The sequence below is a fragment of the Astatotilapia calliptera genome, chromosome 11 (genome assembly GCF_964374335.1).
Source record: "Astatotilapia calliptera chromosome 11, fAstCal68.1, whole genome shotgun sequence".
Classification (NCBI taxonomy): Eukaryota; Metazoa; Chordata; class Actinopteri; order Cichliformes; family Cichlidae; genus Astatotilapia; species Astatotilapia calliptera.
The window spans coordinates 6,224,805-6,251,482 of NC_137432.1; the positions used below are offsets into that span (position 1 = coordinate 6,224,805).

Here is a 26,678-nt window from a genome sequence, read left to right on the forward strand (position 1 = left end):
TAATAGTTATTTACTGTTTAACAATGAAATGACATTCCTTAAAAACTTGTTAGTAACTCGTACATTTACACTTTGTGTTTTGCTGTATTCTAATGTACAGCATTGTGCAGAGACATGTGGTGGATGTGTCCTAGCAGGAAGTAGTAGGGAGGAACCCTGGTGTTGTGAAAAAGCCGTGCGTGACACTTCAGCGGCCTGATTCACAACACCAGCTGACCCTCCCCACCCATCAGTGCTGTAGTAGCTAATGGAAGCTAATCTTCAGTGACAGGACCAAGTCAAACTGTCAACCAGTATTTTTGAAGCTTTTTTGTTCATCACACTGTGGAGCCATTAAAACCATTTATTTGCATGAGAAGCTGGTTGACTGAGAATACTCACCTTTCCTCTCCACTCTTGCTATACAACTAACTGCAGCAGCAGCAGATGGTGATTAACTAACAAACACTGAAAGGAGAGCGGAGAGCACTTTGCACACAGTAAACAGTCTCCACCGGGGGGCACCCAACATCTTTCCTTCTTGCCCCCACACTTTGAGGACGATGATCTGATGCTGGCAGCTTGCACACACCACGACTTAACCTGGAGATAATGAGGCAGAAACAGGAACATTAATTTCATGTTGGAGGATTAGCTTTCAATGCAAATGTAGTGTTTGAGAATTAAAGTTGAATAAGCAGGTTGTGACCCAAGGACAGCCTTAAACATCACACAGGACTCAGCTATATAAACACATCTTTAGCCAAAAGTGTGTGACTGCAAAGTGAAATGCTAAGCAGGGTCCTTGGATGTAACAGTGCTCTATTTATTGCCTATTTTTAAAGTGCTTTGGAATTGAGGTTAGGGCCATGATGGAGCTGAGAATAACTTTGGTTTCACAGCGGCAAGCCTTAATCCACCTTGAAGCGGCCCGCTGTGTACCAAAGCTCAGAGTAATGTCACTGTAAAGTAGGTTTACAGGAAAATGATCTGCATGCAGGGCTTCAGTATAACAGGGCATGTTTGGAAAATCAGTTTCCTGGTATGTCTGTATGTTGGAATTGTTAACAGAATTGTGTACAGGCTTTGTGCAATTGTGCAATGGCCAGGTCCTAAAGAGTCATGACGTTTAAGAGCCAGGAGCAAAATAGAGTTAGAAAGAATTTGTCAGTCTATGAAATATGAAGAATGCCATCCAATTTGTGTCCTGATACTTTGGTATCAAAATCCAAAACATAAAAATATTACTGTTAATCAAAGTTCAGCCATTCGGGCATCAAAGGGAAAAACCTGAACTCCTGACCACTAAAATGTGGGTGTTTGGTGAGTCTGTCATGCTGTGCCAGGCTCTTTTGTTCCTCTTTTATAACTGTGTGCTTGATTCTTCTTATTTATGGCAGCAGCTAGTCAGATCTGGGATGTGTCATGTGCAGTATTTATATTTCTGTTATTAATGGGATGCCTTTAGTCAGCTCTCCCACAGAGCTCTGTTAAAAATCCAAATGCTTGCCATCTTAAACGACACTTGGGCACTTTGGCAGTTACCCAAAATATTTCGCCCAAGTAGGCACTTCACCCCAATCTAACCCTTCTGGGACAGACAGGGACCCAGAGGCTTCATACTGTGGAAGGAAGTATCTGTCCTCATGATGGTGTTCACTCAATTAAACTGTGTGTCTTGTTTTATCTGTCAACTTGAGAGAATTTCTTGTTTAAAAAGTGCTCTGATTGTCTTGTTGCTACATTAACTGAAGTGTATCAGTTTATTGTGCTAACATAAACGTGAATTCTTAAAATCATTGTTTCCCCCTATACTGTCATTTAAACCTCTGGCTGTCCTAACAGACAGGTTGCCTTTATTCCTGGAGCGGACTAACATTTATAACAAGATGTGAGCTAAATGAAATCTTTACGGCACCTAAGACCTGATCAAAACCTCCACATTTCCTGGTACTATAAACTTTTACAAAATACTGTACCAAAGTTTTAAATTTTGGTACAGTTTTAAACGCTCAAAGCGTCATTGTAAAAAATGTTTTGGTTATTACTTTAATTACGTGTTGGACATGCATTAAATAAACAAATATCAATTTTACAAATACTATGTGTTTCATTGTTTAGAAAATTTGTTTCTCTGTTTAGGAATAAATATCAAGTTTACTTTGTTATGATAATTATAGCTGTTCAGAAATGTCTGTTTTTGTATTCTAATTGTTATATATTTAAAAGGTAATAATTTGTTACTGTAATGCATGTAAAAAAAAAGTCATAATAAAATAATGTGGCAAAATAATAACAAAGTATAGAACATGCTGTTGTATTATAATGTATTATATTAGCCTAGGTCACCATCAGTGTGTGGTAACTGTAGACCTGGGCACTGCATCTATATTGTATATTTATCCATATTGTAATTCTAATAGAACAATGTGATTTATTGAGGATGGTCAAATCTGATCTTTTCCTGGGCCACCCATGTTGGCATAAATCATATTTTGGTCTGGGGGTGGGGGCACCTAACTCCACCAGTTTGGGCCCTGCTGACTGGGGCTGACTACACTGGGCTGTTTGACGTAACAGATTTTCCTGGCAACCTGACTGTGTCGCCCCCTTTAGGCCAAACTCTGCACCCTCACAGCGGGCGACCTCACAGGATGAATTTGCACCCTGCTGTTCTGAGGTGCTGTGCTGGACAGCAGTCGAGAGGGACAGTTTACAATACCATGGGAGGTGTGCAGGAGGTGTTGTGAAACTGGGTTGTAAGTGTAGCCTCTGACCACTCCATTAATCACAGGTTTGTCCTTTTGCCTGACTAATCCAGGACGGGTCAGGCCTGCACTAATTCTTCCACAAGCGGCCATGTCACACTGAACATAATATCCCAGCATTTTTTCTAATCCCTTTTTATCAGGTCTGCTGGCCTTTCTGGTCAATCTAATTGTGACAAAGCACACATAAGGGCTTTTGTGCCAAAAGAAAGTTCTTTTAAGGTTTCAATTAAACGCCTCGGCCAGCCCAGCGGAAGCCTCTTGGCTCAACGCCAGTGTCCTTCAGACAAAGAATGTCACTGCGCATAATGGATAGAAACACTTGAGTGAGGAAGGAGGAAAAGAAGTGGAAAATGTGGGGGGATTTTTTTGTCTTTTCAGAGGGAAGGAACACAAAGATTTAAGTAACAATCAAAACTAGCCTGAGGGATTAGGAGCCGGAGAACGCTGTGTGTGTGTGCGTGTGGAAATAGAGGGGGAAGCTCAGTCACAGTTCAGTCACAAAACGCTATTGGAGGAAAAGCAGTTTAGATCTAGCATTTCAGTTTGAAGATTTTGGGCAATGACTTTTTTAAAAGCTTCCATTGATTTCTGTTTTGTTTTATGTTCCAGCAAGTCTGAAAACCTTTCATATTTTACCACAGCTCACAGGATCTTTCCTTTTCCTTTAAAACATCCAAGTGCATGACTCCAGAACTCTTTCCTTCTCTGACTGTCCAGAATGATTTTAAGCTTTACCACCCAACTCTCTCAGCAGCCTTTACATCACCAGTTCATTTGGACCGAGTCACACATACGACTGCACAGAGCTTGTGAAAAAGTGGATCGCAGTGCACTTTGTCAGAAAAGGCTCATATGTATTTGTCCGTACACATCAGTGTGTGTACAGTTGCAGAGACTTCAGTGCCAATGCTGTTAGTGTGTGTACAGAGGCAGAAAGTGAGGGTGGTGGAGGTTTCCCTGTAGTGTATGATCCAGTGTTAAACCAATACTTCGTTGTAATATTAGGAACTTCTAATATTTTGACATCTGCTAAGAATTGAAACAACAGATGCATTAAGAGAGCAGCAAACAGAGCTGCCACTCAGTCTCTTTTCTGGTTCCTCTCAAAGGTCACTTGCTCTAATGCAGTGGTTCCCAAACTTTTTTTGCAAGGCCCCCCTTTGTTTTACAAGAACACACACGCACTCACGCACAAACACATCCTCCAACCACACACACCATGTTTTGCTCCATTGCGGTTTATTTCACACCTCAAACATTTAGTAAACAATTAAGCAAATACAAGTAATCTGCAATAACTTACAGGTAGTAAGAAAATAAACTACTAACTCTTTTACGCTACGTCCACACCTACACGGGTATTTCTGAAAACGCAGCTGTTTCGTCCACACGTAAACGGCGTTTCGAATCACTGAAAACTGAGATTTTTTAAAACTCCTTTTATGTGTGGACGAGGAATACAGGGTTCATCACTCAACGTCAAAGGTATGTGTCTGTTTGCACGTCACGCTGCGCGCCACGTTATTCTTTACATGAGATGAATTGCAGAATGGCAGATAGAGACAAAATACTGTTACTGTTAATCTGATTATCTTCAGGTTTTACACGCTTACATATACACGCAGTTACTGTCCCTCCGTTTAGAAAGGCAGAGGCGTCACGATGTGATTATTTTACGTGTAGTTGTTTTTTTCCTGTGTAAATAATATTCAACATTGCTATCAATACATTTTTCAAAAAATGCCTCTCTGTGCAAAATGGGTTTAAAAACATAAACAGCTGTGGGATCCTGTTTGTCCGTGATTTAGACAGGGGCAACAAATCATGGCAGGATCAGCCTGATATTATTTGTATCCCACTGTAACTTTGCTGTATAAAGAGCTAACATCTCCAAAATGTCAGGAGTAGTTAGTCATTATAAGAAGTGTTTGTGAACTAAAAATCAAGAATGTGGGATACTGTTTGTCCGTGATTTGGAGAGCCCAGCGCATGCTCCCGACGAAGGAAAGACCAATTATGCAGGGGAGACCTACCTTGGCACTTGTGCAGGTGAAAACATATTTAGCTATGCTTCATCTCCTGCTCTGCGTTTGTCTGGGCGCAAGCTTGCTTTTTTGGGTTTTTTTTCCCTTCTCATATGTTTATCATTGCTTTATTTAATTCTTGAATATTAAATGTTCAGACCTTCTTAATCATTTTGACTTTCATGTCTTATTACGTTTTGCTGGGGGCTTGATGGTTAGAATGGGAACATTTCTTTAACAGTTTTCTTTACTTTACATATCTAATATGCAAAGTAAAGATATCTAAACAGCTTTAGTTTTATATATCTAATATTTTTTCTTCACATTATTTATTAAGCTTTTCTATCATGGCTTTTGTGGCAGCACACTATGCCTCCACCTGGTGTAAAATTTGCTAATCACTGGAGTCTTAAAAAAATGTCTGTTTATGACAACAATGCCAAGGTAATTTACTGGTTAAGACAGGTTAAGACCTTAAATATCTGAGCTATAACTCTAGTGATGAAACAATTAGAACCCCTGGAAATGGTGGGAAGGAAAAACTCCCCTTAAACAGGAAGAAACCGCCACCAGAACAAGGCTCACGACGGGTTGCCTTCTGCCACGATCTGTTGGGGGTGATGGGAGGAAGGACAGGACAAAGACACGTTATGTAAAAGAGCCAGAGACTACTGATAACTAATGATTAACTGCACGTGTATAGACACGTAGTGAATGAAGAAGAAACACTCAGTGCATCATGGGAAGCCCCAGCAGCCTAGGCCTATTGCAACGTACACCGTAAAAAAAAAAAAATCCTAAAAAAATGTAATATTCCGGCAGCTGATGCGCCAAAATAATAACAGAAAATAACTTTCCCATGAAAATACGGTTATTTTCAGTAATGACAAAACAGTTTGTTGCCCTAACTTTACATGGGATTTAGGGCAACAAACTGTATGGGATTTTGCCTTTTTCAAGTGCTTTTAAACATTAAATTAGGAACAATTTAATGTGATTAAACAATGAAATTACTAATAAACAAGGTCAATGAATGCGGCAATATGAATAATAATACTTAAATGTACAGAAATATACAGTTAACAGTTGGTTTAAATAATAATGGATTGCATTCATATAGCGCTTTATGAGACCCTCAAAGCGCTTTACAATTCCACTTTATAATTCCCCTCTGGCCATCACCAGTAGGTGGTAGGTGAAGTGTCTTGCCCAAGGACACAACGACCGAGAGTGTCCGAGCCGGGGCTCGAACCGGCGAACTCCCAACTCTTGAACCACGCTCGCCCTAAATAGCAATAATTATTATTATTATTTGATGTAAAAAACGTTTATACAAATCATTTTATATATTTTTCCATAGCATTGAATTTAACAGTTCAATCTTTCAAATAACGGACAAATATTTATGAAATTATGATACATTTGTGAATCTATTTTAACAATCTAAATATGCATATGTACAGACTGATACATTTAAAAAACAAGAATATTATGTTTTATTACATTTACAGTGATTTTACGTTAATTTACATTTGAAATGTAAAATCACAGTCTATTTATGTGAATTTAATGATATTCTAGAAGAACAGTACAAAACTGTAAAATACACAGTAAAATACTTTTATATTACAATTTTTTTTACAGTGTATCTCTCTCTGTATCAAGCCTCAGCTGTCTGCCTGAGGTGGTCACTGACTGCACTGAGTACAGGACAAAACCCTCTTGGTGCCTCTCTTCTGCAAGGCTGGCAGTTCAGTGCCAGCCCACAATGCAATACTACTGACTGACATCCTACTAATAAATCTCCTAGTGGCTGTGTTATTTAAGCTCCCTCAGTCTGTCCACTGCTACAGCAGGTGTTTGCATACCACTTTGCAACCCAGCTCCTCCCTTTCTGCTGCACCTGACTTAATCAGAATAATTAAGGACAGTCCTGTTGTGTGCTGGGGTCTATCTGCTGCACTCTCTGCCTTATGCTTTCCATGGAAGGATGGGGGCAGGGGTCCCAGAATAGAAATAACAACCTGCCTTTGACAGATGGGTGGTCCTGACTGAACTTAAATTTAGGGAAAGATTTCCCATTGTCTAATAGGACAATTAAAGATAAGATAAGATAACTCTTTATTGTCATTGCACAGTCATACATAGTACAGTAGTACAATGAAATTGGAAAAACTGTCCTACGTCGGCACTACATATAACACAACACGACACGATATGACACATCACAACGTAACAAACAACACAACACAGTATATTAACTTAGTATAAAAAAGAAGAATAAGTGTATGTGTATTGCACACTGTTATCATTGCACATTAATTATTATTGCACCTTGTTATAAATATAAATATTATTGTTATCGTTTTAAACATTGTTACCTCCCCCTAAAAAGTCCAGGGAGGTATCCAGTCAGGTCAGCTATTTACATTGATCAGGGCTATTGCCCTGTTGTAAAAGCTGTCCTTGAGTCTATTTGTTCGGGACCTCAGCAGCCTGAACCTCCTGCCAGACGGCAGCAGCTTAAACACCCGGTGTCCTGGGTGTGTGCAGTCCCGTAGGATGCTGCGTGCCCTCTTGAGACAGCGAGTGCTGTACAGGTCCTAAGCTTTGGTTATTAAAAATACCGCGTAGGTTCATGTTATCATCAAAGTTGTTATTAAAGGTTTGGGCTTAACTCTTTCCCCTGTAAACACAAGACAACAGAGACAACAACTGTGTATCTTTAATAACGAGTTGTGACACCTTCGTATGTATTAGTTAAGATGTGGTTTGACAACCATCAGAACAGTTTGCAGGTTAGCTGCAAAGGCAGAAAGCACCCTCACTAACCCCAGTACCACTCAGTTGAGAAAAGAGCTTCAAGTGATACTTCTGATAGTCTTTGAAGAGGTAGAGTCCAAGCCTTCCCCACCTCCTTCCTTCTTCCCTCAGCTCCTGTAAGAGACGTCTATCCTTCATGCTGCTTTTAGACAGCTGTGCTTACGCTGCATTACGCAGAGCAGAGTGTGGGGAAGACAGAAGATGGAGAGGAGAAACAGAGAGTGCCTGCTGGATAAAAGCAAGCTTTTTGTTTCCTAATGGATCCTTGCCCATTTTATTCAGATCAGTCATGCAGGCAGTGGCTGACATTGGCATCATTGATTTAACATCATTCATTTCAGAAGGAGGAGGAGGAGGAGAACGAGGAGCTGAAGGTAGCTGACACTTGTGAGAAATGAGGAGAGCAGCAGGAATTCTGCATTAACCCAGTCATTCATTAAGTCGCATTCTTTTTTATAAATATGTCAGTTTAAAGCATAACCAGAATCTTTTGATTCCAGCGTACCGCCATTAAAGGCCTGTTCATTGCTCAAGCAGATGTTTTCCTATTTTAAGATTTAACTGTGAATCAAATCCATTATTCAACTTTAGTGACAGGATGAGAGTGTAGAAACAAAACAGTTTCTCAGCTATGAATTCAAAAAAATTACCAGAAAAAAAATACAAAAGGAATTTACAAACAAGCTCGTTCACCCTCATCACGGCCGACTGAATGACAGTGAGAAATCTGTAATCTGGTTTGTGAGAAGACAGAGAGGCTAGGCGATCGGCACGCAGCCAGACTGAGTCCGGTATTTTCAGCCTCAGAATAAACTCCAGTCTTATCACAGGCGGAGCAGCTGGCTGCCGAGCAGGACAGGTGACGGAGACAGATACTGACAGCAGCCCGACCTGCCAATCTAACGTCTTTCCAGATTCCCAGAGCGAGGAGGGAAACGTGGAGGTGAACTCCACTGCTGCTTGAAAGGAGCTGCACAGTTAAAGTTGCAGTCTTCTCATGAGTCACAGAAAAATGTAGCTGATCTACAGATTGAGCTGCATTTACAGCTTAGGAAATGCAAAATGTGACTTCCTGACATGCGTCATCTAATAGGATCGAGGAATTTGGAACAATCCCCGGGCTGAGTGACTGGTACCGCATGTTCAAAATGTAGTGACAGAGCCTGATCTCAGAGGAAATTCCTTTTGATACTCACCAAAAATATGTTTTTGTCACTATGATGTTGTAGAGTTTGACACCAGAGGGCTGTTTCCACATCTTCATCTGCTGAAGAAGGGAACATTCCTCTGTGCTCACCTCAACTCCGAGCTTGACACGTGGATCTGCAAGCAGGATTTTGTGACATCGCAGCTAATTTTACAACATTCATGCTCCAGAATTTGGGGAAGGTAATTCAGCTTTTATTCACAAATGTATCTGCAGGGACTCTTGGGGAAAAAAAACCCCAGGCATTAAGCAAAACTTTATATTGTTTTTTAGCCTCTCCCAGTGGATGTGTCTGTTTCCTGGCGGTTCATTTTCAGCATCCTTATCTAGTCTTTTCTGTTCATTTAAACTATGTTTCAGTGCTGCAGATCATCAGCACAAAGGAGCTCTTAACATTGATGTGGGAAACACCTGGAAAGAGCATTAATGTAAATGCTCTGAAAAACACGAACTGAACTTTTTGATATTTGTTTTTCCTCGAGTCAGAATCAGTTTTCAAGGTCAGAAAGGTTTCATTACTTTATGTTTAACTAATTAGAAAAAAGTGACCATTTAAAACCATAAAGAATTAAACTCTGAATGTTGCACTTAAGGCATCACAAAGACTACACAAAGCATAAACACACACTCTTGATAATTCCATCAAAACTGCCACTCACACGACAAACGTGACAACCTAATGCGGTGACTGGAATTAGAAGAGGTGAATCCCCATAGAGGGGTAACTTGTGTTTGCATCCACCTGTCAGCTTTGTTTAAAACAGTCAGTTAAACATAAGAAAGCTGTTTTATGGAGCAGAATTAGCTATACATGCTAAAATTTAAGCAGCTGTTTGGTTTTAATACTTACCTAACCCTTCATTTTCTCTCCAAAGTAAATGTGGCAGTATCGCCAGGTCATATCAGGACAGTGGCAGAGCTTCAGGAAGATTCATTAACACCTATCAACAGCAAACTGTCTCTTTCTGTGCTCGTAGATCTGGTCTAAACTTGAACTGCAAATGCAAATGAAACATAGGAATGAAATTTCCTATGTTTTCCCATCCCCCAGTAGTTTTCTTTGACTTTGCATAAAAATCTGGACTTTCTTGTCAAAGAAGGCAACTTTTAGTGCTTAATTAGTTCATAAAATCTTGCAATGTGTGCCAGCCCTGAAGCAGGGTCCCCACGGCAGACCAACAACAGTCTGCTCATTAGAGAAAGCCATTGGTCTGTGTCTGTTGCTCTGCATGGGCTGCTATTAAAGTCTCTGTGGTTTAGAGGATGCTACAGGAACACACATGCTCAAATGTAGGTACATGTGCACAGCACTCTGAAAACTCTGAGATTTTTTTCTTTGTGCCTACAAATCCCAAGAAAAGAACCAAAACCAACTAACAAATATGTCTTTTTCCATTTTGTGCCAGAGAGCTCACAAAAACATGTCAAATCTTTAGTTTTTAAATTTGTACACCACATTATATTTATATTAATGCCTTTTAATGAATGAATGAATGTCTTTATTCGAGCAACCAAATAATAAAGTTATTGTAATGTACAATTACACACACACACACACAAAAAAAAACAAGTTTATCTCGAAAAGGAGTGGGATGAAGACAAGCTTTTTAACTCCCACCCCTGCAATCTTATCTGAGTTTTAAATTTTGTAGTTGCGCAGTACATTTACCATCTCTAAAAAAATTAATTTAACTGATGTGGATATCATACTGATTGTTCTGTCAGTTCAAGTGTAATTTACAGAGCTACACTGGAGGAGGACACTATTTTGGTTTAAGTTAGGAAAATAGCTCAGCAACAGGGCTGTTTCTATGCAGCATAGCACAAAGAGATTAAGATAATGCAAAAGACCTGGAATATTTTACTATTTTAACACTGGAAACAAAATAAAAATGGAATTATACTGGATAATAAGATGTGAAATATATATGCTTCAACAGAATTAATTATATAAGATGAAATGCAAACAGTTCCAAATTCTGCAAATTATAAGCATACTGTGGACTTAAATAAATATAGTGTTCTAAAATGTTTACATATATATTTATTATTATTATTTAGGGCGATCGCAGCTCAAGAGTTGGCAGTTCGCCTTGTAATCAGAAGGTTGCCGGTTCAAGCCCTGGATTGGACACTCTAGGTCGTTGTGTCCTTGGGCAAGACACTTCACCTGCTATCTACTGGTGATGGCCAGAGGGGAATTATAAAGTGGAATTGTAAAGCGCTTTGAGGGTCTCATAAAGCGCTATATGAATGCAATCCATTATTATTTAAACCAACTGTTAACTGTATATTTCTGTACATTTAAGTATTATTATTCATATTGCCACATTCATTGACCTTGTTTATAGGTAATTTCATTGTTTAATCACATTAAATTGTTCCTAATTTAATGTTTAAAAGCACTTGAAAAAGGCAAAGTTCCATGTAAAGTTAGGGCAACGAACTGTATTGTCATTACTGAAAATAACCGTATTTTCATGCAAGTTATTTTCTGTTATTTTATGGTATTATTTTGGCGCCTGAGCTGTTACTGTTTTTTTAGGATTTTTTTTTACGGTGTAGCTGACTGTAAACGGCAGTATTAGCTTTATTTAACTGGAAAAATCTGGTATGTTGTTATCTTTTCTTGAGCTTTGCTGCTTTAATGTTTTGACATGTCACCTATATTAGTGCCTTTTTGGTAGGATCAGCAACCTTTAATCTAAACCCTGCTGCATCCTGTTTAATGAAATTAATTTTAAAGCATCTTATGGGTGTGGAAATGGAACCGGACTTTGTATTTATATACTGCTCTAGTCTTAGCGTCCACTTAAAAGTCTGTAGGCTGTACAGAACTTTACTGCACATCCTGATTTAGAATCACCAGTTAGCCTAATGTGGATGTCTTTGGGATGTGGGAGGAAGCTGGACTACCTGAGGGACTCCCACCTTTTGCCTTAAGAGGACAGCGCTAACCAGTGTTTACTGTCACTCTCATCCCTCTCCCTGCTGTTTTTCTTTTCCTTTTTAGGAACCGTGTGTCAGCACTCTGACAGAGAACACCAACTATACCGCCATCTGTGCCTGCAAGTAAGAGGCACAATGCAACAAAGTGGTGTGTCACGGTGTCGCAAGGAGAGGCCATGGAGCCACTGATAATTTCATGATGGGGGAGCTATTGTGTTAAAGCTGCAGAGAGGGGGAGAAAAGAGAGAGGGACTCTGGGCTGGACACTTCGCAGGCGTGGCACCACAGCAGCAGCAGCAGAGGCTCTGAAGCAGCTGGCATCCACAATTAGAAAGACGGGAACAGAAAGAGACAGGAAGGAAGCTATGAGACAGAGGTGAAGAAAGGGAGGGTGAGGGAAGGTTAGGAGGGATAGAAAGGAATGGAAGACAAGCACTCTTGTCACACACACATGTGAGAAATGTTCACATCTGGTTCTCTCCTCTCTGTGTACAGAGCACCAAATTGAGTTGTCATCTGCAAGAGCCTGTGGTAGCGAATCACAGATTAAATTGTTGCTTTCCCTAATTAGCTCCAGTGTGAACTCTAAGGCCCAGCATCCCAGAATGTGTGTCACTTTTATAATCCTTCCCGCAGAGCAATTTAAAATGGGAGGTAACTACCTTTAGGCTGCACCGTGGCTGGAGTCATTTCCAGGCCACATTAAATGATAAGATCTGTAATAAGGCTGAAATATAGCTTAGCTGATTGAGCCAGGTGAAGGAGACAGCTTTTGTCATATTAATCCTAATGTGAAAATGATGGAAGAAAAATGAAGTCAGGGATGAAAATGATTAATCGTGCAAGGAGCTGGATGTGCCAGTTGTGTAACAAAAAAGAGAAAGGAAAAGAAAAAAAAATACATTCAAGCATTTAAGCAATTATGTAATTTGTTCCATGCTTCGAAGAGTGCAAATGCAAATTGAATACAGTGACTCACAGCCACGAAGCAGGTGCAGACGAGCAGAGGCAGGATTATCTGATTGAATCCAACCCAGAACTCAAAACTAATTAAAACATTCTCAGACACAAGAGCATTATCTCCTGGTCTTTATGAGCAAGTTTGTTGTGTGTTTAGTGTCGATTTTTCAAGCAAAGGAAGAACTTTCAGGGATAAGAGTGAAAGTGTGGGATTATTCGGAGGAGAGAAAAGGTTGCTATGGCGTTCCTCAAGAGCTGTGCAGACAGTTTGCTTTATCCCTCTAGTTAACTGAGTAGGATGTCTGCCAAACTCCCCAGGGATCTGTGTGTGTGAGAGAGAAAGAAAACAGAGCTAGAGGAAGGAGAGTAGTTCCAGTGGGGCATGATTTGCTGAATGGACTGACAGGCAGACTTTATGAAAGTGGTCTGTCACAGCGGACACACAGCTACGCCAGAGGAGCGCTTGACGTGAAGCTCAGCCGGCTGGCAGAAACCATTTTCGTAGTATACATGTTAGAACTGACCAACACTGCATTATGTAGCTCACACTGTGTAAAGAACCAGAGCCTATTCATCATATTTTGTCACTGTAGACATCAGTGTGTGTTGACAGAAGAGAATTTAACTGGATTTATGTCTGCCAGCAGGTACAAGTAATAAACTACTCCACCACAAGTGAAAGTAGCAGAATATATCAAAATTCTAAAAAGTAAAAGACGTCAGCGTGCAGTAAGGCAGTTGATGTCTGGTTTAATGCTTTTGGAGCAAGGCAAAACCGACTTGCTCCAAAAACACTGGAGCAAGTAGATTATAATATGTGTGCCTGTGAATCATTACAAATAGAACATGCGATAAAAAGTTGTTTTAATGTGAGAAAATATTATTTAAAAAATAAAAATAATAAAAATACAAGGTTATTATTTATCTTTATTCTTTAAAGATGCTTTGCTGGACATAAATTAGTCAGCACTTAGTATGGCCATCATACACCCCAACCACCTCCTACTGACTGTGATGAACTTTATGAATATGTTGCTTCATTCATTCATGAAAAAAATTCTCCAAAAACCCATTTAGTTAGTAATTACATTTCTTATCACAGAGTAATTGAAAAACAGTTTATCCATATATGAAAATAAATGAGCACCCACTCATTTTTATAGACATGTTAGGAAATAATGGTCCTTTGTTACTGTGTCACTATGTCTTTTTTGTATATATATAAAACACAATTTATAAGACCTTAGCATAAAAATAAGAGACTCTAATTAAAATAACTGCCTTTGTATCATCGTCTTTGGAAAAATATGGATAATTCCGAATGTTAGAGTCGCCTTTAAAATAGCTGCCTTGATGCATTTCAGCTGAATCATGGAAGTTTCCAGGACGAGGAGTCGTCCTGCTGCCACCTCACACTATCAGCCACAGTGGCCTCCTAATCAGCAGTGGAACCAGCCCGACTGAACAAACAGGCAGTTTTATACAGAGGAGGCATGCAGAGTGTGACCTTGACCTGACTGCCAACCAGAGTAACCAGTGGAAACCACAAAAAAGCAAATGCTTTTCATTGATTTATGGAGCTATACTTGTTAAATGTAATTTATTTTATTCAATTAAAATACAAAATATATATATATATATATATAAAAATAAAATATAATAAAAATATTATTATTCAATTTGGACCCATGATTAGGTGCAATTAAATTCCGACATGGGTGGAACAGCATTGTTTTTTTCTTTTCTCACACAGAGTTTGGTTACAAGGTGTCACTGCAACTATTACATCTGAAAAGGAGAAACTTGAAGTATAAATTTATTGCAATCAACTGAGTGCAATCAAAGCCAAATGAAAGTGACCTTCATGTTCACACGGCTGAAGCAAACAGGCAGTAAACAGACTCATTTGCAGTAATTCCTACCTCTCAGCTGATTTCAGGTAGTGTGGAAAAGCTTCTGCTCTCCAAATAAAGGCTGACGGCCGGCCTGTGGGAGGAAAGCAAATGTCAGAGTAATTAATTTGTTTTCCTTTAAGAATAATAATAGAGGGCCAGTGGTGTGTGTTAAACAGGCTGGACTGGGACTCCTCACACATATAGAATCTTTGTATTAATTAACTGTAATAAATCACATAAGCATGGTCAGCGACTGCACACAGGCATATGATGCATGTGCTTTGCATCTGTGTGTACATATACATGCACCTCCCTGTTGACCATGTCTGTCCCAAGCAGCGCTGCGGCGCTGAGGTCCGTTTTGTGTTGATAGCAGTCTCGTTAATCATGCACACGCACAGCCTGCAGCTCCATACCTATGATTATCAGCATCAATTGGCTCAGAGAAAAAGCAACTGCCGTCTTTGGACCAATGGAGGCAGAGGTTGTTGGGGTGTAACAGAGTGGATGGTTATTGATTTAAGTGTGAGAGGAGACTAAATGGAATCTGAATATTTTTCCTCAGAGATGAGACAGTTATTGGTGGTGCTGGGTGTGTCAGCAAGACACAGTCCCCAAAAGGATGGATTCAGTTTTGCACTCAGGATATAATAACTTCATATTAATTAAGAGTCTATAATAATTAAACAGCTTGATCACAAAATTCCCTGCAAATATGTTTTTGTACTCTTATTCAATTCTGTTGATTTTATTGTATGCATTAGATTCTAAACCAGTCTTGCAAAAGCGGTAAAACATCACTTTGATTACACTGAAAAGTTCCAAAATAATACACCTCATCTGGTTGTTTTTTTTGTTTGAATTAATTATTATTATAATTTTTAATATAACAAAAGTTGTGCTGTCATAGCAGATTACAAAGGGCTAAAATATATTTACCACAACATGGAATTAAAGATGGTAAAAAATATCATCAATTCAATTCAATTCAACCTTATTTATACAGCGCAAAATCACAACAGCAGTCGCCTCAAGGTGCTTAATAATGTAAGGTAGACCCTACAATAAAAAATATTGTGTAAAAAATTTGAATTTTTCCACGATTTCTTCATAACAGGTATCTGAAAGGTGAATACCTGCTTCTGTGACAGGGTGCAGCTGCAGACTGTCATGATATCAAATTTCCACAGCATGATTATTGCATTCAAAATGACTCACAATAATGATTTCCTTAAAATGGCAGTAGAAAATGTAGAACTGTACGGAGGTGGAAAAAGACAATAACTGTGCAAAAGCTATAGAATAATTACATAACTATTTACAATTTTATCAAGTATTAATATTTCATTTTTAACAACAAACTAATCTGAAAATGTTGCTTGGAAGGAAGAAGCGTCTAAATAGAATTTTAAATTTTAAGCTTCACATTATGAAGTGAAAAGACTGTATGGTGGATAATCTTTACATTATGGAGCTACTAAAATATAAATTCTTATGTTAAATGATAAATACGATTCACTTTTTCATGCTTACATCATGTCATGTTGTACTGGATGCCACTGATGCAGGGATTTATTTCTTTTTTATCTTTATTGTGTTTTATGCATATTCTGTTTATGTCATTCAAAATCCTATGCAACAGAGTTATTCATTCAGGGTGAATAATAATAATGAACTATAACAATAACAATAAATAACAAAAGTCATTAATGTAGTTTATCGTTGTTTGTAAGCACATTAAAAAGTGACTGTTTGCTATTATTCTTGTGTATGTTTGGAAATAGGCTGCAATCACAAAAATCGATTACCAGCATTAACAAAATGGATATATTGGATATATTATGCAAATAACATTCATATACATAATCACCTATTAGGCTTCCATACATTGCGCTTTAATTAATTCGGCTTACAAATGCATGAATGAGGCCCATTTTGCTCGTTGTCAGCTCAAAGGCATATGCAGATCATCTGACTGATCACACAAACGGATATTAGTATTTGTAAAAAAAAAAAAAAAAAAGAAGAAGAAGAAGAACCAAGAAGCTGTTTAAACCATTTATAATTATCAACAACTCTTAAATCCATGGTTAGGTTAATGCATCCATGTGGATAATGTTGCTTTTATCTGACTTTGCTAACAGTGTTGTTTGTATTTTAGGCAAACCGAGCCTTTAATTCCTGTAAAGCCTGAACTGTATCAGTCAGTGAAATATAATGAGGCGTCATATGGCGCACTCAGGGGTGCGTTATGTTCACATGTATCTCTGTTACCATCGGAGTGAATGCTGTACTTTGTGCTACAATAGTCCCTCACCTCCTCTACAAAAAAACCAGGATATGGAATCAGGGCAGCCTAAAAAAGAGATGGGAATAGAAAAGATGAGCACAGAGGCTCCAGGGTCTGGTCAAAATTACCTCGGTCTGCTCCTCAAATGAAAGCAAATGTGTCCTCAAAGCCCCGCTAAAAGCGTCAGACGGAGGCTGCTGGAGACGCACTCACACAAGGCAAAAACATTTTGAGCACTGATTAACAAACTCGGGACTCACGTATGTCCGTGTATGAGAAAAGGGTCACTTTTGCTCTTTCCTGGAGGTGATTCGAACTGTGTGAGAATCTGAAGGTTTCGACACAAACCACAGCATCTGAAGAGAAATGACGTGCAAGGACGTTCACATCTTTTAAAGCCTCCCCTCCGAGTGGCCTATCAAAGCTCTCTGATTTCAAGTTTCTGTTGGGATCAAGAGGCTTTTGAGACAGCTGCACACGCTGAGGAAGGAAGCGGCACCTGGTTCACCCATCCTCGCTCTCACACCTCCTGCCTACACACCGGGCTCCTAGGAATGGCCCAAAACCAGCAAACCAAAAAAAGAGAGACTCAGTAAGACCACACAAGCATAAATCCTCTTTTTCTCACAAGCCTGCACACACACACACACACACACACACACACACACACACACACACACACACACACACACACACACACACTCACGTATCCTGTGATAAAACCCACTGGCAAACTCTGTCACTCAATTAATGTCTCGTTTTATCTGGTTTTAACATACCTGCCATCCTCAGCTGGAATTAAAGCCTCACCTCTTTCTCCCCCCTCTCTCCCCTCCCCTTCATGCACACACTTTCTCTCTCTCTCTCTCTTTAACTCTCTCTCTCTCTAAGTAGCTGCACACAGTGTGCAGGATTAAGCACTGTGGTAATAACTTCCATATTGAAAAAAAAATGCAGGGTTGGGCTTCCTCACGTTCACAAAGACTTCTTAGAAACAGAAATGCCTTACACTTTGTATATACCCACAGACTTCGTGTCCTCTGTGGGTTTTATTCTGGTTTTATTGTGGAGAAACTCCAGCTGCGTTTTATGTTTCAAGTTTGGTTTTTTGGTGTTTTTTTTTTAAAGGATTCCAAGGGGGGCTGATGCCGTGAACTATCTTGTACAGTGTTTTCCCACAGTGTTTTGCAGTTCAAATGGCGGATTGGAAAGTGCTGACATTCTGGTGGCAGATACTGCTCTCTTGCCCGCCAGCGCCATAAATCCCCTGTTGCGAGGAGTGTGGTGTGAAATCCATTTAGCACAGATTCCTGCAGAAAGCTTGTCATCTCATTGAAAAGATCCCCCCTGAAATATGGAAAGAAGCCTTAACTACAAAACAGAAAAAAAGTAGGATGTTCTTTTACTGCCACAAAATCAGCCCCACCACAACCCTCGAGACCGAACCTTTGTTTCTTCTTCAGTGTAATACACAAAAAGAAAAGCTGGTAGTAAACAAAGATGGCTGCCGCGTCTCTGTCATGGTGGCGTTAATCTTTCATAAAGTCTGTATGCAGTATGCAGCCGCCCCCTTGTGCGCGGCACAGTAGCACTAACAGGTGTAAGTAAAGCTTTAACATTTCATTTACTACAGCACTTCTGCTCCCGTGCCCCGACAATGCAACAACCTATGGCTGATTTCATCAGACATGCACGCTGGTGCAACAATCACTTTCATGCCGGGTTATCACTGAATGCCCCTCCATCGTTCAGGCACCATATGGAGGCAAAATGCTGCTCTTACTCACGATCAATATGCATCAAACCTTTAAAAAAAATCCTTCCCACAACAGACACTCTGGCTTCAGTTCTGAATACAAAACTGGAAGACGGAAAAAAAAAACATTGATCGCTGAGAACTGTACAGTCAGTGTAATGATTCATGTAGGGTCTCTGCGAGGATGCCAGTGACAGTCGACTCGCATCACCTCAGGACAGGAATGGTCTCAGAGCGAGCTGATGTGCTCTGTAGAGTCAATAGCTCCTCTTTTGTCTGAGGGGAGACAAAGGTCTCTTGCAGCTTCTCTTGGAAGCAGCTTCATTATTAGTGCATTTTATAATGTCAGAGAAGAAGAGTGCAGACGTTTGGAAAGAGAAATGCAACCAGAAGCATTGTTTGATTATAGAGGCAACCTCCAGCATCAGCACGTTGTTTAGTTTGAGCCAATCAGAAGTGGTCCTGATGAGAGTGTCTGACTGTGTGTGTGGAGGGGTGTACTCTCCATTGCTATTTCAGGTCTGAATGTCTTTGTGTGCAGCTATATGTCAAACAAAGGGCCGCTATGCCTGCCCCCCACCCCCACCCCGCCAGCCAGTGGGGGTGGGGGGCAGAGATGTAGTATGTGGGTGTGTGTGCATGTGTGTGAGATTTTGGAGTGGAGGGGGGTGTGCTGTCTGCGGGGAGCAACCAGGCGTGTGAAATTACTCCACACTGCCTGTCTCTTTCCTCTTCCTCCTGACGCCTTTGTGCTCTGTTTCTTTTCTTTCCACTGTCCTTTTCCTTCATCTCATTCACGCTCGCCTCATCTCCACGACCCCTCTACCTTTCACCCTCTACTCCCTTCTAATTCTCCCACCTCCCGCCATGCTTCCTCTTCCTGTCTGTGCCTCAGATGTCATTCCACTACACAGCCAGGAGCTAATATTAGCCCGCAACAAATGATTATGGAAAGTTTACCGCCCATTACAGCTCCTTTGATGGGAGACAGTCTTTGATATGGAAATGCCACCACTGCCACCATGTACGATGCACACATATGCACTGCATTTGTGTGCTTCTGTGTGTGTGTGTGTGTGTGTGTGTATGTATGTGTGTCAGACAGAGCGAGACAAGCGTGGGAAGACAATGAAAAATGGAAGGTGTATCCTCGGGGAACCCTGTCGTAAACCGTTTGGAGAAATTGGGACTGAGGGTAAACTGTCTCAGAGGGTTTGTCGCAGCCCACAGCTAATATACGCACACATGAAACTGACACATGACAAATGGTAGGTGTGGATGATGGAGTTACTGTGAGCCAATAATCTCTTTAATATGTTCAATCCCGCTTAGACACACTAAGTACCTAAGTGCTCAAAGTGGAGAGGCAGGCAACGTGAACAAAGAAAGATGAGCATACAGTTAAGACATGTTAGGGTGATAGATAGGAGTCAAATATCTTCCAGGTGTGTAGAGAGAATATGAAAATTAATTTCAAAACATTCTTAAAGTCCGTAGACTGAAGGAGTCCACCAAGATAAAGAAAAATGGCTTACCTTTCAGTTCCACAGCCACATGTGAGAGTCCATCACCCTCACACACACACATGCACACACACAGTCATCATGCATGTGCTCCCACGCGCTCACACACACTGTGTGCAGGGAGGGAGAGACGAGAACCCATCATTGTTCTCATAACCCCTCCCACACGGCTGCGTAGCTCTGTCTGGATGGATACATGTAGGAGTAGCACTCTCCCACACACACACACACACACACACACACACACACACACACACACACACACACACACACACACACACACACACACACACACACTTTCTCACAGTGTCTAGTAAAAAAGAAACACGCAGCATCAACAATCTATCTTCTTGTACCCTCTCTTTACTCTAGGAATTCCAACACACACACACACACTTTCTCCACTCTATATGCTTACAGCACACAAAGACTCCCACTCACACACCATGTGATCATGTGATGCGTGTGATGCACAATGCTTGTGAGAGCATGTGGTATATTTCCACAGTTACTTTGTCTACATTGCGCACATTTCCTTTTTGCAGCCTGCTGTGATACAGCAATGTAGGATGTGTGTTTTCCTCGCACGTACACACTGTGTAACATGTGACTACATAAGCGCGTATTTGTGTGTTATCCACTAAAGGCATTATGGGTGAGGATAAACAAACACACACCCTTACAAGCCCTTGTTTGGCGAGGCCACTTGGGCGAGGAAACTGCTCTCATGTCCGTTCTATTAGTCCTGAGGGGCAGTAAAGCTACCTGTACTTACCCCCACTGCATTATTGATGGATGTAATGGTGCCATTACAAGGATAGTTACAAGGATAGGAAGCTGCTGATGTTTTAACACAGGGCTAATGAGGAAGCGTTAAGGAATTAAAGTCCACTGGGCCAACTTTGGCATTTTAAAGGGAGAGGAGCAGGAAGCAGAGTGGAGTGTTTTCACAGAGAATGAGGGTTACTAAAAGAATGGTGGTCCAAGCGCTAACACAGCTCAGCTATTTTCTAGGCCTTTATAAAAAAGATAGACAGCTAATTAATGTTCTAAGATATGGCAGTTTGGTGTGATAGTACTGGTCTGAGCCGAGCCACTGTGGTTTATATCCTGCTGACCGAGGCGTTTGAGTCCAGCCAAGTCGTCAACTTAGCCGTCTGTATTTTTTGAATGTGCAGACATGGGGTGTAAATCTTATAGACGTAAATCTTAAAAACAGCAGACGGCTACCTTTTAGCAAAGTGGTTGTGTGTGACAAAAAGCCGAGCTGGCTTCCTGTTCTGATCTGCATACCGGCTGCATTTGTAGCAGGCAGCACTGCTGTGGAAACAAGACAGGTTGTGAGGGTCAGGATTTTATCCAAGCAACATTTACAATCTGTCTTACTAATTAGAAAAACACACACACACATGCAAGAAAAGACACTCTGCTCTCCCATGAACACACCATACTGTGTTGATCCAGCACCAAAGTGCATTATGTTTTTTTTTTTCATGGCTTTTATTTAAAATAAATCAGAACACACCTGCTGAAGTTTGTAAATTGTATTTTTGCTTTGGCTTGATTTCTTTTTTTTAATTATAAGATGAAATTAATTTACTTCCTATCTGATAAGCCTTTGTACTTTCCTCAGCAGCTTTGTTAAACAAGTTTTCAAATGAAGTGTAATTAAATAAAATAAAAGGGTGCAAATGAAGTCACATTTGTAATTATTAACTCTGCAGTGAAAGTGAAATTTAGACAATTTTGCAACATGTCTGCAAGTACAGATGTGTTGAAACACCCATTTAAAAAAAACTCTAATTGGATTTGTGGGTAAGTGTCTTTGTTATCGACTCTGTGTTGGAGAACAAAGGATTTCAGCAACGTGCATGAATACACGTGCATTCTCAAGTAAGCGTTGTCTGATGTGCCTTCTACTCTGTTAACTGTACAGAACTTACACCTACCTGTTGGTAATTTTCACTACTTTTTCTTGCAGGTATTTTCTGCAAATAATGGAAACATTAAGAATGAATGAACATTTTTACTATTTTAAAAAGGCTTACATTTCATATCCATATTTTCTGTATATTTTAGCGTTACTTACTATTTCTTTTTAGGTCAAGCTTGTTATATACATTTGAAATAACAAATACGTATTAGTAGGAATTGGGTTTATGGTAAAGAAACAAAAACAAAACAAAACTATGGACAAGGATGTGAATGGGAATGAAGTGGAGTAGAGGAGTTGCCATTTTCACAAAGTTCCCTTAGTGCAGCTTATATATGATAATTATTGCTCGCTCTACTACAGATACAAATGTTAGTTTGTTCTCAAGGAAACTTGACCCATGTGTACCATTGTCCGTTTTTTATAACCAAGATAGATTTGAAAAATCTATATAATTGTAATTGTCCTTCTACTAACTAGTAGGTACTCTTTCACTTAACATACATATATTACCTTTTTGTTAAAGATCACATGCAGGTGAAATCCAGTGAGCAGTGAGATTTCATCAGTATATCATATATATATAATATATATATATATATTATATATATCATAATGTGTTTTCACCTGTAGAGAGCAGTGCAGAAGCACTTGTCTACTGTCTGGGATTTAATGTGAACACAATGAGATCTGACTTTGGAGCCATGAAGAGTTAAAGTTTGTCACACAGACATTTCACCTGCAGGCGTTTATATGTAATGTGTAAAAATGTTTTAAATGAATAGTATTTATTAACATCAGAAAACTTTACTGTATTTACTGTTAAATGTCAGGAACTTCTTTGATAGACTGAAAAACATTATAAATATATTACAGCCTTTAATTGCAACCATAATCAAGCAGCGCTTTAAAATAATGTATGAGTATGTGAGAGCTTCTTTGATGGTCTGCATTTTCTCAGCTTCAATGCGATCCCGGTGGAAGATATGACTCTTTATAGTACACTGTGTTCTATTACACATGCCCTTCCACCACTCCATGTCATTCTCTGAAAATGCTTTTAATAAAACTAACAAAGCTAAAGGAAAAGAAAAAGGATGCAGACAAATTTCGAGAGGATTAAACACATCGGAGTGGCACAAAGGCGTTCAGTCAGTGCATGCCACACCCAAGGTCCCTCACTCAAGCACAGTATATGGATACCCACTCCTTTTCCTTCAGAGGCCATCTCACTGACACACACAAACACACACACACACACAGCAGCAGGGTCAGTGGCCAGTCTCAGTGAAATACAAGTTTCCCCGTGTATGATGACACCGCTGTATTCTCTGAGATGGCCTGGCCACCGAGGCTGCCGCCTCACAGCCTCTTGACAAGAGAGCACAAGGATGACCAAACAGTCAGCGAGACAAGCAGACTGAATTTCAGAATCAGAATCAGAATCAGAATCAGAAAGGGTTTTATCGCCAAATGTTGAGCAGGTTTACAACATTAGGAAATTGCTGCGGTGCTTCAGTGCAAACATACTGTCATAAAAATATAAAAATAAGAATAAGAATTAAAAGTGCTAAGTGGATAGATATATACATGAATTAGTGCAGATCGGATCAAATAAAACATACAAAACTAATCAGATTTTTTTAAATATAAATGCTTAGTATGGATTAATTTTTTATTGGATTTTATAATAGAAATGCAACGTTTTTAAACCAGCTTGGAGCTCCGCTCTGGTTCCAAACACCTGTCACGACAAAGCAGGGAAACAATAGGAATTAATGAGAAATATTCAAACGTTTTCCAATAAGTGTTTGTGTGATTCACAGAAGAGTGGAGGGGTTTTGCAGTACACCGCTGCATACAGCAACTGCTCCGTGTATTTCAGATATTCAAATTATCTCTCGCTTGTGCTCGCTGGCATGTGAGAGCACAGAGGCTTCATGGCATAAAAGCTGGCCAAATATACAAACTCATAAGCTATCAGTATCAATGCTTTGGGCAATTATTAACACATAAAAGAAGCTTTTAGATACATGGGGGGATGGGGGTGTAAACTGATCGTACTATGATAGAGTATGAAAAAGAAAACAGGATAAGAGAAAAAATATGTTTTTGCGCGTGTGATATCAGCTTAGATAAACGGAACCTGTGGGGGAGGATGAGGCAGGGTGGGCTGGTGCCACATGTACAGTACCTGCCCTATCTTGGCATAGTAATGAGCTACCCAGCTCTGTGTACTCCTCTCTGTGCCATTCAATGCAAATAAGGAGATCCCAAGCCCACGAACACGATCATTTAAACATCTTTGAGATATTTTACTTCACCAGAATTGACACTCAGCTCAGTTTAACACTTAGACCCCCGGAGAGCAGTCATTTTGATGAAAAGACCTTGCGGGGTTTTTAAAAAAAACTTTTTTGTTTAAAACAGCTTTCTGAATGCATCTCTGCATGTGCAGCTCTGAGCATGTGCAAGGCTGAATTTATCTGTGGATTAATGAATGAAGCACACGGTGTCAGAGCTGCGTTGATACTCTGTCAATATCAACACAAGCTGCAAGCTTGTTTCCAGAGCTTAGACAAAAAACCACTGACCCCGCCTTGTCTCTCCAGTCCTGCCATGTTAACACCTGTTTCTTTTACTCTTGGTGAATAAATAATAAACATTAAGTATTAAGACTTTCAGAGATACTAAACCAAGTAGCAATGTGAATGCTTACATTGTGAATAATGAAAAAAGAAAACTGCTCCAGGTAGAAAACAATCATAATGATCTCACTAGACCAGGTGAGCCTCGTCCACAGGGTCCCCACCCACTCAACTTCATCATAAGCACATGCACAGTCTCCATGACAACCACTTACCATGACGCCTCCCCCCCCCATCCCCTTTCACCATGACGACCTCTGCCACCCAGCTGTCCTCCCGAGGCCTGTAACTGAGCTAATATGGCTGCTGCTGCGGAGCGCCCAGCGACACTGAGAGCACCAGCCCTCTCCTCCTCCTTTCCTGTAATTCCTCCACCCCAGGGGGTTAAAGCAACTCAATCCAAGGAGTCATTCAGACAATAAAACCCACTCTACCCTTCAGTTCCACTGGGTTTAGTGACCCATTGCCTGCTAGCATAGGAATCAATTTGATGTCCAGTGCTGCTAACTATCAGCCTAACAACTCCTTAGAACTGGCAAGCCTCTCTCACATGAAAAACTCTACCCATGATTACTCTCCCATCCAGAAAAATTTCTAAATGGCTTCTGTAACCTGGTTTGGGTCTTGCTTATTTTGAAACTGAGCTCAAATGACAGGTTGATTGTGTGCTACAGGAATGTGTAAGTGCACTACAACTACAATCCAAACACACACACACACAGCTTTTTAAAGCATCTCTTTGTGTCGGGGGGTTGCATAATGATTCCATGACAGCCTGTCAGACATCATATGAAATTGATTCCATGCAGCCAAAGCTCCCCTCACTCTCTCTACACCATTGTCCCCTGATGACTCCGCTCTTGATCAATCCTATTATGTGATAACATGCTACAGTATCCTAACAAAGACAAAGAAAAGTAGGTTAGAAGCAGGTTAGAAGCTTTATCGCTAAACGCGCGATAAAGCTTCTAACCTGCAGGGCTGGCCACATTAGGAGAATGTTCCTACCGACTGGAAAACCGTTTAACCTGACTGGAACAGCATTTAAGACTTTGTTGAAAGATTGTCAAGTGTCCACTAGGTATGAAATGTAGCCTTTAGGCCTTTCCGAAAGGGGAGCATATCCATACACTGAGATGCTGTAGTGTGTAAACGCCTGAGTGAAAGTGTGTGTGTGTGTGTGTGCGTGCGTGCGTGTAGAGCGGTGGATATCGAATGCATGCATGTGCAGCAGAGTAGTGTGTGACTTACCCCTGGCTGTCCCTGAGGGCTGAACATGCTCTGACAATGCTGACGCTTCTCAGCGTCCCACTCCTCCGACAGCTTTCATCTACAGTATGTTCGCTATCACTCAAAACTCCCTCCTCTGCTTCCTGAACACTCTTTTTTGTTTCTATAGTGTTTATCTTCCCGTGCTATATCTTCATACTTCCTGCCTCTTTTTCTACTACGTTCCTCTTCTTTCTTCTCATCTTTCTCTTACTCTCTTACTTTCCATTTGGAAACTCTTTATTCACTTTCTCACTCACTTTCTTCTTTACTCATCTCCTTCTTTTTTCCTCCCGCTCTTCTTCTCCTCCTCTCTGTCGCCCTCATCAGTGCTCCAGGAGCTTGGTATCGCTTGTCTCTCGGCTGGCACAGAGAACAGGCAGACACATGGGAGGGCTGTTTTGTAATCCAGCAGGTCATACCACCCTGGCACAGGAAAAGGGGGGGGGGGGGGGGGGGGCTGATGGGATGCACAGAGGGAGGGGAGGGGTGAGGGAGGACTTAGAAGGCCTATACTACTACCTTCCAACCTATACCTTTTCTGCATCCCTCCGTCTGCGAGCTGATGGTCTCTCCCTTTTTTTTCCCATCGACGCCGAGGTCTCGCCTCACTACATCCTCTCTGCGAGTTTGAGGTTTTAAGAAGGAGAT

General features: G+C 40.4%; 1 long non-coding RNA gene across 1 annotated transcript; it reads right to left on the reverse strand.

Annotated features, from left to right (window-relative positions):
* Window positions 1–216: 216 nt before the first annotated feature.
* LOC113032213 (uncharacterized) lies at window positions 217–26,404 on the reverse strand. The gene is made up of 3 exons (XR_003273845.2): window positions 26,010–26,404; window positions 14,636–14,699; window positions 217–582 (listed from the first exon to the last, which is right to left on the reverse strand). It is a non-coding gene; the product is annotated as an uncharacterized LOC113032213 (long non-coding RNA).
* Window positions 26,405–26,678: the final 274 nt, after the last annotated feature.